At 31.6% G+C, this 13954-nt stretch overlaps 1 pseudogene across 1 annotated transcript; it reads left to right on the top strand.

Moving 5' to 3' along the window:
* The first annotated feature begins 928 nt into the window (after window positions 1-928).
* On the top strand, window positions 929-11954 carry LOC143556321 (putative ADP-ribosylation factor GTPase-activating protein AGD11; annotated as a pseudogene). The gene is made up of 17 exons (XR_013139363.1): window positions 929-973; window positions 1056-1167; window positions 1311-1373; window positions 1992-2066; window positions 2679-2729; window positions 2938-3000; window positions 4467-4517; window positions 4743-4805; window positions 4974-5024; window positions 5102-5164; window positions 9491-9575; window positions 9651-9726; window positions 9812-9975; window positions 10055-10268; window positions 11135-11251; window positions 11327-11422; window positions 11517-11954. The product of XR_013139363.1 is annotated as a putative ADP-ribosylation factor GTPase-activating protein AGD11 (transcript).
* Window positions 11955-13954: the final 2000 nt, after the last annotated feature.

Genomic DNA, 13954 nt, shown 5'->3' with positions numbered 1-13954 from the left:
AGCATCCTCGGCCATTTTTGGGTGCCTCATGTGTGGAAGGATGAGGCGCTGTTTTTCTATGAATGAGTCAACGTGAACAAGTGATGTGACTAGTGTTTTTAGGCGTTTCATGGTGACTGATTGTATTGAAATCTAAGTCATTACTAGATCTATATAAATGCGTATGTCTGCATAAACGTTGATTCACTTATGTTTTTCAATAACAAGTCTTAAGGTTTGATTATAATTATATGTATAATAACCAAAGTAATTGAACAAGCCTTTATAACTAACTCCTAATTTTTTATTTTTATAAATAAAATATTTTAAGATTTTTATAAATTGTAGTGCTAGCCCAATAGCCCCATCTTTCTCTTCTTAAATTAACAAACATAACTTTTAATTTGATCTAAAATCTATCCGAATTGAATTTCTTAAGTGATATGAGTCTGAACTGCCTCAAGCCGATAAACCACAATTATCTAACCAAATAACATTTTTCCAACAACCAAATTGTTCATAACCAAAAACCGACTAAAATTACTTCTGTTTAGTCGAGTCACGCAAGCCGTAACAACCAGTCAACCTTAGGCGATATATATAGGGACTAATAACGTAAAATAAACTAACGGAGACACCAAAAAAGCAAATATTATTTTAAACAAGCCAAAAGTAGCAGTTTGTAAAAACATAAGGGACCAAATATGTATATAACTTCATCAGTTATATCGTTAATGTTGTCTGATTGAAATCCGCAAAGCTCTTTCCTTCCTTCACAATGCCAATATGATCAACAAAATTAAATTCTGTTTGAAATTGACTTACAAAATAACGATCGAGAGGTGATCAAATGCGCTTGATTATTCATTCATTGCGTCATTTCGATTAATGTCTACGACTTGTAAGAAAACGGATTCGGATCATGCATCAGGTAACATCCGTGTCCTAGATGTCGTTGTTTTTGAATAATGTTATGGTTTTGTTTGATGCTAGGGTTAGAAAATGCTTATTTAGATATTTATGTCATTGATGTTGGCAAACTTATGGATATCATGATGTAATATGCAGTCGCATAGATATATAGTTTATTAGTTTGTTGCTGCATTACGGTTTTAGAGGCACAAATGTCTTCCACGGAGAAGAAGAAGAATGATTCCGGAAATGTATCAGGTGATAATCGAGTCCTCCGTGCTAATAAGTTTTTGTTGATTGTTGTTTGTATGATGTGTGTGGCCATGATGTGCTTTTCTTATGAAATTGATGTTTGTAAGCTCAATGCATTTAATATTGATAATAAGTTTTGATCGTTTTGAATTTATGGTTTTTAATAGCGAACACGAAGGGGAACACCTTTGAACGTGGAGACAACAAGGAAAGCTGCCAAAATCTAACAAGTATGATTGTTTTCTTTTGTATAGTAGTATCATTTTATTTATTTTTATTATTGTGTTAAGTTGCTCATTCTTGCAAATTATTGTGTTGCTTCTGTTGGTTTTACAAGAAATATGGTTGTTTAGCATCAAAAAGCTGAATAGGGCGTGTAATAAGTTAAAGACAAAAACGTGTAATGCTAAATGGTATTTGTGTCATCTCATATTGATCTTCCCTCTATGACCTCCTATGTTTAGAATATAAAGATAAAAGCTATTGATGCCACTGACTTTGCAAGCTTTAGGATAGCATGATAAATAAGACGGATGAAATGTGTATGCTTTAGTAGTTTTATTATTAATTCGTTTCTGCATTTTTGGTTTCAGAGGCACAAATGTCTACGACGGACAAGAAAAGGGAGTCCGAAAAGATATCTACAGGTAATGATAGAGTCTTCCGTGTTATCTACTTATTATATGCTTATTTTATGAAATTAATATTTGCAAGTTCAATGCTTTCAAAATATGTTATGATCCAAATTCCAAAGAAGTTGTGCTTTGTTATTGTCTTATTGATGTGCAATGTAGCATTTTTAAGAGTCAGAATAAGTTTTGACAATTTTGAATTATGGCCTCTAATAGCAAACACGAAGGGGAACAACTCCGAACGTGGAGACAAGAAGGAAAGCTCCCAGAATTTAACAAGACTGTTTTCTTGTGCACTTACATTTTCATTATTGTATAAAGTTGCTAGTTCTTGCGAATTATTGCTCTTTTTTGGTGATTTCACAAAAATTAAGGTTGGCTTGCAACAAAAAAACAGAATATGATGTTTCAAAATGTCGATGATCAGTTTTTTGGTTTGTTTAACTCCAAAAAGGTTATAATAATATTTATCTGGATAATTAAAAAAATCTTGTTTCCGCAAAGTAAATAATGGACTATCTTTGGATGAAGGGATTGATCAATGGTGGCGAATGATGAGTTTATAGCAACATTATAAGGATCTAATCTAATCTGTGATCTGTAAAAAAAGCAAACAATGTAACTAAGTCATACTGATGATCAAATATATATGATTATCTCTAGCACTCCTTAATTCCTAATTATACATCTTCACCTTGATCTAATGCTAAATGGTATAACTGTCATCTCAGTATATATCTTTCCTCTATGGTCTTTTATGTTTAAATTTTAGAAACTAAAAAACTGCTTATTGATATCACTAATGTTGCAAACTTTTGTATATTATGATTGATAAGGTGGATGAAATGCATATGCCATACACTTAGGTAGTATTTTTAACTTGTTGCTGCATTTCGTTTTCAGAGGCGCAGATGCCTACGACAGAGAAAAAAAAGGATTCCCAAAATGTACCAGGTAATGATCGAGTCCTCGTTGTTATCTATTTTTTTAATTTTCTAATTGTTATTTATATAATGTTTTGGTTTTATGAAATCAATGTTTGTAAGTTCCATGCTTTCAAAATAAGCTAGGATCCAAATTCCAAAGACGTCATTGATGTGGAATGTGGTGTTTTTCATAGTCAGAATAAGTTTTGACCATTTTGAATTATGGCTTTTCATAGCAAACACAAAGGGCAAAAACACTCAACTTGGAGACAACAAGGAAAGCAGCCAAAATGTAACAAGTATGATTTTTTTTTTCTTTTTTTTTTTGCACTTGCATATATATTATTCGATAAAGTTGCTCATTCTTGCAAATTATCATGTTCCTTTTGGTGATTTCACAAGAATAAAGGTTGGTTAGCAATACAAACCGAATATGATGTTGCAGAAAGTTAATCATGAGAATTATGGGTTATAACTCTAAAATGGTTATAAACTTATAATAGTTTCATCTTGATGAGAATACATATCATTTGACTTCCCAAAGTAAATAATGGACTGAAAATTTCCCAAAATAGCCTATTTTGATCGTGTTTTTCAGAAATAGCCCAAGACCAAACAACCCATACTAGCCTAAAAATCCCGTTGGATCCGATGGAAACCGTTTCTGATCCGACCGGATTCCAACACCGTCTGACTGAATATTTGGACCTTTAAAATCGTGCCACGTGTCAATATATTAAGGAATCCGACGGAATTTCTTAAAAAACCGTCGTATCCGACGGAATTTTAGTGGGTCCGACGGAATTCTTCATCTTCAACCTCAAACCTAAACCTCCATAACCAACCTCCATCTCCGTCTTTCTTATTTCTCCACAAAATCAAGCAAATCAATTGTGCAAATCGCTTAGTTTGTGAAGGATAATGTTCAATTTCGCTCTATAACTCAAAATCAAAAACCCCCCAAATTGAAAAATCTATGGTTCGTTGGGCAAATTAAACATTCGGATCCAACGGAATAGTATGCTTCGTGGTGCGTCCTGATAGGTTCATTAATCCGTCGGATCAGAAACGGTTTCCGTCGGATCCGACGGGCTTTTTAGGCTAGTTTGGGTTTTTGATTGGTCTTAGGCTATTTCTGAAAACCATGGTCAAGTTATTCTAGGAAATTTCCCATAATGGACTGAACATATAAGATATAATCCAAATTCCAAAGAAGTTATGCTTTGTTATTGATGTGATATGTGGCGTTTTTAACAGTCAGAATAAGTTTTGACCATTTTGATTTATCGTGTTTAATAGCAAACGCGAAGGGGAAAAATTCTGAACATGGAGACAGCAAGGAAAGCTCCCAAAATTTACCAAGTATGATCGTTGTCTTTCACTCTTTTGCACTTACATTTTCATTATTAACTTTTCCAGAAGTAAACAATATGGTGGGTTAATTTGGAATCTCAACAAAAGAAGAAAAAACAACAGTTGGTAGTATTATTTATTTATTTCTTTTTGAATAAATCTTGGGCTGGAAGATCTCTTCTTTTAGGAATGACACGTTTCTAATTTTGGAAACAAAAAGAATATTGTATATTGATTGTGTGTCTAATAACGTTACATAGAAGCTTTATATAGAGAGAATCATATTACGCTTGAATACCTTCTAGATGCGATAATTATATAACTGGTCTAATACTTTGGATGTTATGATTAATATAGATGATGAAAGGCATATGCATAGGTAGTTTATTAATTCGTTGCTTTTCGATTTCAGAGGCACAAATGTCTACGACGGAGAAGAAAAGGGAGTCTGAAAATGTATCAGGTAACGATCGAGTCGTCATGTTATCTATTTATGTATTTGCTGATTGTTTATATAATGTTTGGTCCATGATGTGCTTCTTTTATTAATTTAATGTACAAGTTCAATACTTTCAAAATATGTTATGATCCAAATGCCAAAAGAGTTGTGCTTTGTTATTGATGTGAAGTGTGTCACAATTAACAGTTAGAATAAGTTTTGACCATTTTGAATCATTGATTTTAATAGCAAACACGAAGGGGAAAAATCCCGAACGTGGAGACAACAAGGAAAGCTCCCAATATTTACCAAGTAAGATTATTTTCTTTTGCACTTATATTTTTATTATTGTGTGAAGTTGCTCATTCTTGTCTTTCTTTTGGCGATTTTACAAGAAGTTATGTTGTTTGAAACAAAAAACCGAATATGATGTGATGCTAAATGGTAGCTTATTAATTTGTTGTTGCAATTCGATTTCAGAGGTACAAGTGTCTTCAACCGAGAAGAAAAAGGATTCCGAAAATGTATCAGGTAATGCTTTCAAAATAATGCTATGATCCAAACTTCAAAGAAGTCGTGCTTAGTTATCGATTTATGGCTTTTAATAGCAAACGCAAAGGGGAAAACTTCTGAATGCGGAGACAACAAGGAAAGCTGCCAAAATTCACCAAGTATGATTGTTTCCATTTGCACTTACAATTTCATCATTGTATAAAATTGCTCATTCTTGCAAACTATTATGTTCCTTGTGGTGTTTTCACAAGAGTTAAGTCTGGTTAGCAACAACAAACCGAATTTGATGTTTCAAAAGATAATAATGGGATTTGTTTCTAACTCAAAAATGGTTTCAAATCATTATCTAACTAATGGACTGTCTTTGATCATGATGTAATGCTAAATGGTATAACTATCGTCTCAGGACCGTCCCTCTATGACCTCCTATGTTTAGAAAATAGAGAAAATTGGAGCCGCTTGTCTGGACAAACCCGACCCGACCCGACAGTATGTTTAATCACATCCCACTACAAGAATTTTAGCCTATCCTGACGACACCTATCCCAACAACAAGATGTTGTCGCTATATCAAACCCTATCCCGACAACATGTCGTCGGGATAGAAAATCAAAAACTTTTTAACTAATCAACACACGTGTCACTTTTTAATACGCTAGAGAATGTTTGACTACACCAAACCTTTGACTCGACACTTATCCCGACGACATGTTGTCGGGATAGAGTTTATATATTTTATTTTTTCTTTTCTTTAAAATCATTGTAGGTTAAAAACAAATAATAAAAAATGAACTATCCAATCCCGACAACATGTTGTCGGGATAAAGTTTTTAATTTTTTTTTCTTTTTCATTAAATCATCGTAAATTAGAAATAAATTAATAAAAATTAACTATCCAATCCTGATGGCTTGTTGTCGGGATAGAGTTTTTTATATTTTATTTTTTCTTTTCTTTAAGTATTCTTAAATTATAAATAAATAATAAAAAATTAACTATCCAATCCCGACAACATGTTGTCGGGATAAAGTTTTTTAAATTTTATTTTTCTTTTTCATTAAATCATCATAAATTAGAAAGATATATTAAAAAAATTAACTACCCTATCCCGACGATATGTTGTCGGGATAGAGTTTTTATATTAAAAATTTTCTTTTCTTTAAAATCATGTTAAATTAGAAATAAAAAATAAAAATTAACTAACCAATCCTGACGACTTGTTGTCGGGATAGAATTTTTATATTTTATTTTTCCTTTTCTTTAAATCATCTTACATTAGAAATAAATTAATAAAAATTAATTATACAATCCAGACGACTTGTTGTCGGGTTAGAGTTTTTTATATTTTATTTTTTCTTTTCTTTAAGTATTCTTAAATTATAAATAAATCATAAAAAATTAACTATCCAATCCCGATGACTTGTTGTCGGGATAGAGTTTTTTATATTTTATTTTTTCTTTTCTTTAAGTATTCTTAAATTATAAATGAATTAATAAAAAAATAACTATCCAATCCCAACGACTTGTTGTCGGGATAGAGTTTTTTATATTTTATTTTTTTTTCTTTAAATCATCTTAAATTACAAATAAATTTATAAAAAATTAACTCTCCAATCCCGACGATTTGTTGTCGTGATATAGTTTTTTAAATTTTACCTTTTCTTTTCTTTAAATCATCTTAAATTAGAAATAAATAATAAATGGTTAGATACGTACATACAAACATACATAGATGGTTACATACATACATGCATTCATACATACATACATACATACATATATACATAGATGGTTAGATACGTACATACAAACATACATAGATGGTTACATACATACATGCATTCATACATACATACATACATATATACATAGATGGTTAGATACGTACATACAAACATACATAGATGGTTACATACATACATACATTCATACATACATACATACATACATATATAGATGGTTAGATACATACATACATACATAGATGGTTACATACATGCATTCATACATACATACATAGATGGTTAGATACGTAAATACAAACATACAGAGATGGTTACATACATACATACATACATACATATATAGATGGTTAGATACGTACATACAAACATACATAGATGGTTACATACATACATATATAGATGGTTAGATACGTACATACATACATACATACATACATACATACATAGATGGTTAGATACGTACATACAAACATACATAGATGGTTACATACATACATGCATTCATACATACATACATACATACATACATATATAGATGGTTAGATACATACATACATACATACATGTAACCATATATTTGGCCATCAATGCACGTATGTATAATGCACGTAAAGTATATGTATGCATGTATGTATGTATGTATTTGTGTGTATGTATGTGTGTGTGTATTTGTGTATGTATGTGAATGTATGCATGTAAGTAGTTATGTATGAATGTATGTATGTATGTGTATGTATATATGTATGTGTGTATGCATGTATGTAAGTAGTTATGTATGAATGTATGTATGTTTGTGTATTTATGCATGTATGTATATATGTATTAAACGGTTCGTGACAAAGCCTATATACCGACGACATGTAATCATCAATATATGTATGTATGCATATAGCCATCATTGTATGTATTAAAAATACAAAAGTAATTAGTTGAGAAATATAAAAATAATTATTTGAGATATAAATTAAAAAAGAAAAAAAATTATAAATGTCTTCCTATCTCGACGTCGTCGGGATAGAAAAACAAAATTTTATTTTTATTTTTTTTAAAACATAATACACAATAAACAATAAAACATATGAAAATTAAATAAATACAAACTAATCCCCACAACATGTTGTCGGGATAGAAAATTAAAATTTATTTTTTAATTTTTTTAAAAGCATTATACATATAAATAAAAAGCAAATAAAAATTAAAAATATGCTAACTTATCCCGATGACATGTCGTCGGGATAAGTTTCCTGAAATATTTTGAAAATAATTTAACTTATGCGCCTAAATGAAATTTACCCGCTATATTTTTGTGGAGTGCTATCCCGACGACATGTCGTCGGGAAAAGTCACGATCTGTGTGATCAATTGAAAATGCTTTATGGCCCTTGATTAATTTTAATCCAATAGCTAGCAACATTCCTTCTTTCACCATCTTCTCCATTTCAATAATAAATCTCCATTATTCATCCATTTACTTCATTAACACCAAACCCTCCATCAACCACCACCTTCAACTTGCAACAATTAAATCTAGACCGCCTTCAACCACCACCGACACCTTCAACGACCACCATCAAACGCCACCACCTCCGTCAAACGCCACCGTCAACATCTCCGCCTCCGTCTTGCCACCATTAAGAACTCCTTCAAACTACCACCATCAAGATCTCCTTAGTTTTTATATTTCATTTTTGAAGTTGTTCGTATCTCGTGTTTGTATGTGATTTGTAATACCGATTTAATGAGAAATAAATTGTTTTGTCATTGTTAATAACTTTGTTGTTTGGATATTATGTTTGACATTGCGTTGTATCTCGCGTTTGTTATGTTTTAAGTCTCGGAACTTGTCCCCGGAAAGTTTTCTGGCAAAATCTCCGAAAAATCTCCTTCAAGGCATTAGCAGCAAACTTTAATGATGCTATTTACCTATACCGACGACATGTCGTCGGTATAGGTTTTTATTTTTTTATTATTAATCCTTTTATTTTATAAATGAATAAATGATTTTTTAAATATTTTATGTAATTTTTTTCCCGACGACATGTTGTTGGGATAGAGTTTAAATATTATTTTCTTCATTTATCTATACCAACTAGATGTCGTCGGTATAGATAAAGGAATAAAATAGTATTTAAAATCTAACCCGACAACATGTCGTCGGCATAGATAAAAAAATAAAGTAATATTTATGTTCTATCCCAACAACATGTCGTCGGTATAGATAAATAAATAAAATAATATTTAAATTCTATCCCGACAACATGTCGTCGGCATAGATAAATGAATATTATATTATTATAATTATAAAATACTTTTTATGTTTTTTATTAAAAATAAAACATTTTCTTAAAAAAGTTTTTGTAAAATATATCCCGACGACATGTAGTCGGGATAAGTATTTATGTTACTTTTCGAGACAAAGCTATACCAAAAACACTATTCCCGACAACATGTAGTTGGGATAAGTATTTTAGATTTGTCCCAACTACATGTTGTCGGGAAAAGTTCAAAAACTATTGTCTGGATAGGACAAAATTCTTGTAGTGTCCATCCAAACTCACCAGGCAACTTTTGTCCACCATATATTATCATTTGCTTACAAATGACTTGCATAAATATTCAATCGTGTATGTATACGTGTTTGTTGCGAAAGACGTCTTTTGCAGTTTTCAATATAAGCAATGGTTATCAGATTATAGTTGGTTATATATTCCTAATGCGATATGACTCTTTTCACTTATTAGGCCCTCAAGAAAAGCTGGCAGGTTTTATCTCCGAATCGAGTAATATGGTATGCGCAGATTGTGGAACTCCAGATCCAAAATGGGTGTAAGTGTTCATTAAGTTACTCTTATTAATGCATTTTTTTAGCTTCATCTTTCATATAATATTATGTTTGAGCAGATCTGTAAGCTTTGGATCATTTATCTGCATCAAGTGTTCAGGAGCGCATAGAAGCCTCGGTGTTCATATATCAAAGGTACATGTTATATGTTTTATATTTAAAAGTGAGTTAAAAAAAAATCATGAAATGAACTCTAGTCAGTTTGTGTGTTTACATACAGGTGTTATCGGTGAATTTAGACGACTGGACACATGAAGAAGTGAATACTGTAATAAATAGTGGCGGGAATGAGATGGTTAATGCAAAATTTGAAGCCATGATTCCTGAAAAATGTAAAAAACCAAAATCAGATTCTTCGATAGAGGAGCGGCTTGACTTTATCAGGTAAATTAATCTCGTTTGACTAGTCGTAAGTCAAGCAATTTTATTAATTAGTATAGTAAATTGTTTTATGGATAACCAGAAGAAAATATGAGGTGCATGAATTTTTAGACTCGAATAAAGAAATGAACCTTGGGCATCCATCGGTGCAATGTGCTACGACAAACTTTGTTGGTGCACTTATGGATAAAAAGAACGCAAATAATGTGCATGTGCATAGTATTGGTCAAGCCTTTCGCAACAGCTGGAAGAAAAAAGAAAATGAGAATAAAACTACTAAAAAAAGTACTTCCATGGTAATTTCTTTGTGCTCTCTTGTAGCTTAATTAGAGGTGTTACGATGAGCGGGTTGGGTCCAACGTGATAAACATGTCTAAACAAAGGGTAGAGGTTAGTTTTTATCCCCGTAGTTTGGCCATTTTAACTAACTCGGTAGAAAACTGAAACTTTCAACCCTTTGAGTCACTATAGTTTCTTTCATTTTTTTAAATCTTTTTACGTCCCTGAGACCAACTCTATTAGATTTTTTTGTTAGGTGGAAGGACAATTCAGTCATTGTACACCTAAGAGATTGGTTATGTAATTACTCTTATTTGTGCAATTACTAAGAGAATTTAAATAAATTACACATATAGCCCCCAACTACTATAAAGTAAAGTAATTTACATAATTATTTCTCAAGTGTAAAATGACTAAATTGCCCTTCTACTTAACAGAAAAATCTTATATAGTTAGTATCAAGGACGAAAAGGGTTAAAAAATGAAATCATAGTGACTCCAAAGGGTTGAAAGTTTCAATTTTGGACGACGAAAATCGTGCTTAATTCTATAACATATAATGTAGTAATTCTGACTATAAACCAATATTATTTTTACAAAATTTGACCCGTTTGATTTGTTCCCGTTTTAGCTAGATTTGACCCTTTTGAGATTAAATAGAACTCCTATAGAATCATTGATAATTAGATGAGTCCAAAACTGTAAAAAGTAGTAATGCAGTAATTCAGACTACAAAATGTCAAAAACAATATTATTTTGACTAAATTTGACATCTTTGACTTGTTTTCATTTTAGCTGAAGGATTCATTGATGATTAGATGTGTCAAAACTGCAAAATAAACCAAAACATTATTAATGTGTATGTCTTATATCTTGTGTATAGGCAGGTATGGTTGAATTTATTGGTCTAATTAAGGTCAGCGTGGTCAAAGGCACCAATCTAGCCGTCCGTGATATGATGACAAGTGATCCTTATGTTATTCTCTCATTAGGAAGCCAAGTAAGCCTCAAATTAGATAGTTATTTCCATAATAACATAATCAAAGTAACGATATGAATTGTAACATTTATGCAGTCAGTTAAGACACGGGTTATAAAAAGCAACCTTAATCCCGTGTGGAATGAAAAACTAATGTTATCGATTCCCAACACTATGCCTCCTTTGAAAGTAGTAAGTCAAATTATTCTACATTTTCATAGTTCATATTAAATATTTTAATATAAGTTAAATACTTTTGTATTGATAATATTATGTCATGTTGCAGATTGTTTATGATAGAGATACATTCAAAGCTGATGATTTTATGGGCGATGCTGAGATCGATATCCAACCGTTGGTTTCTGCTGCCAAAGCATCTGAGAACACTGAAGTTGACGAGTCGAATCAGCAGCATGGCAAAGATGGTTTCGTCACAGTTTCAAAAGGAATTGTGAAACAAGAAATCGCTCTTAAACTTCAAAATGTCGAAAAGGGTGTGCTTCAAATCGAGCTTGAATGTGTTCCACTTACCCAATAACGTTACATCTTATACGAATTTTTTTTGTATCATAACTAAACACGCTTATTGTGATTTGTGAATCGTTATTATGTTTACGGGTTGTTGAAATTTGTTGGTCTAGAATGGATGTAAAAAAAGGCACTATGTGTAGTGATGATGAACATAAAGCAAGTTGATATTTTCATGCATGAAGTCGTTACTTGAATAACAAACAACCTTTTTATTACAGGCTGCAGACCTTTGGTCCATCTCCTTTTATTCAGAGTCTGCATATATGATCCGTAAACTGCAAACATTTTACTTCTTAAAAACAAACTGCACCCAAATGAAATAATGGTATAATACCAAACATTGATGGCAATTTTGATCTTGTATGTGTATATATAATGAGTTTTTTCAAGTCACATTTACACTTTGTAATTAATCTTGTGATAAGTAATTAATAAACTAAGATATTATTATTTTTTCCCAAGATATTCAAGAAAGCACATAAACATAAAAGAAGGGAACAATCTTAGTGTTTCTTCAATCATGCAAAAAAGGTAAAGTTTGATTCTTTTTGTGCAAAAAGTGTGAATTTATTACCCTCATGCATGCTTATTACCTCTTTTCATTGTTTATTGACAACATGTTAACTACAAAGTTTAATTAAGAATTGATTAATAAGTGTATTACCCATGAAGTATAAAATCATAAAAATGATAGTTTTTGGTGGATGTACAATTCCATCACGAAATACGTGACTTTCTTGTATCGGGCTATATTTTCATTAATATCTACTTAAAACGATACACCACCCTATAATAATTACGTATCAACTTTACATTATCGTAGTATCATTCATTTAAACATGTATAGAGAGATTGTATTGTATGGGACTATGGCCTATGGGAGATTGGCTAGTGATGGAGTGATTCAAGCATGGAAGCCACTGATTTCGTATCAAATGATCAATTTGCTCGTGGTTGGTTCGTAGTGTATGGATAACGTACTGTGCTCATGTGAGTGTGGTATGTCATACTTTATGAACTATCCCCTTAGAACCTTATTTAGAGACGTGTTACACTTATATTATGATCATCAAAAAATGGGCCACGTAGGTGAACTGATATAACGGATTATAATTGATATTATGTTTTGGAATAAACTCTCCAATGATTTATTAATCCGAGAAAAATAACTCAAAAACTTAGATTAAAACCCATACCTTAATTAACTTGGTATTTATCACCTAACCTAGATTCATTAGACTATAACTAAGACTGCTAATATTACTCAAACTCTAAGAAATAGATAATCAAAGAAGTTTAGATAATAAATTCGAACTTGATAATTATCTCTAACTACTTAATTACCTTTACTTGCACTTCGAGACTCTTTTCTTGTCCCGCAAGCCACATATAATTAAAGAGCGATTCGATAACTAATTCCAACAATGGGGTTGGTGGCGTGGGATCAGTAGAATGTCTTCATTGCTAATTAAATATGTTTATTAAAGTGTTTTAAGAGAATGAACCATGAACGTTAACTTGAAAGTTGAATGATGGTGAAAACTTAAATAGCGGTGAAATTGATGGAAATTTTGGAAATTAACAAACTTGACTAGGGTACGTTGACTTATACGTGAGCTGGACGATAATTTTAGCCAATTAATTAGTCTAAAATGTGCATTGAGGCCATGTTTTATTGGGGGGGGGGGGGGGGGTCGGGTCGCTAAGCCCCATTGTTTGTCCCAGATAGCTAACTTGAACAAACTTGGCAAGTGATTTCAACAAAATATGTAATAATATGCAGGAGAGAAATAAACTTTCAATAATGTTATCTCCCCACCCCCACAACACATGTTCTTAGTGTGAAATATGAAATCCTCAAATTCCTATAAACTGCCTACATGCTGATTACAAATTCGCATTTCACATCTCTCATAACGAACGGCCAGAAATATGTTTGGAAAGTTACTTTGAGAACTCATTTAAAGATTAAGTTTGTAGGCTTTGATGGGTTAATCGGTTGAAAAAAATACTAGATTAATTGACTCTTTCAATCAATAACGATATAAATTTGGTAGCATGAATGTTACAATAACGATATAACTTATTAACAGATTAAAAATTAAAAGACATGAACGAATGCTACAGTAGAATTAGAAATTGAGAAAAATTGAGAAGTATGAACGCTACAGTAGAATTAGAAATTGAGAAAAA

Source organism: Bidens hawaiensis, unplaced genomic scaffold (assembly GCF_021521415.1).
Source record: "Bidens hawaiensis isolate Kalapana, Puna unplaced genomic scaffold, B.hawaiensis_p1.1 tig00018514_1, whole genome shotgun sequence".
Classification (NCBI taxonomy): Eukaryota; Viridiplantae; Streptophyta; class Magnoliopsida; order Asterales; family Asteraceae; genus Bidens; species Bidens hawaiensis.
The sequence above is the reverse complement of the archived record's forward strand: the minus strand, read 5'-3'. Positions and strand labels throughout refer to the sequence as shown.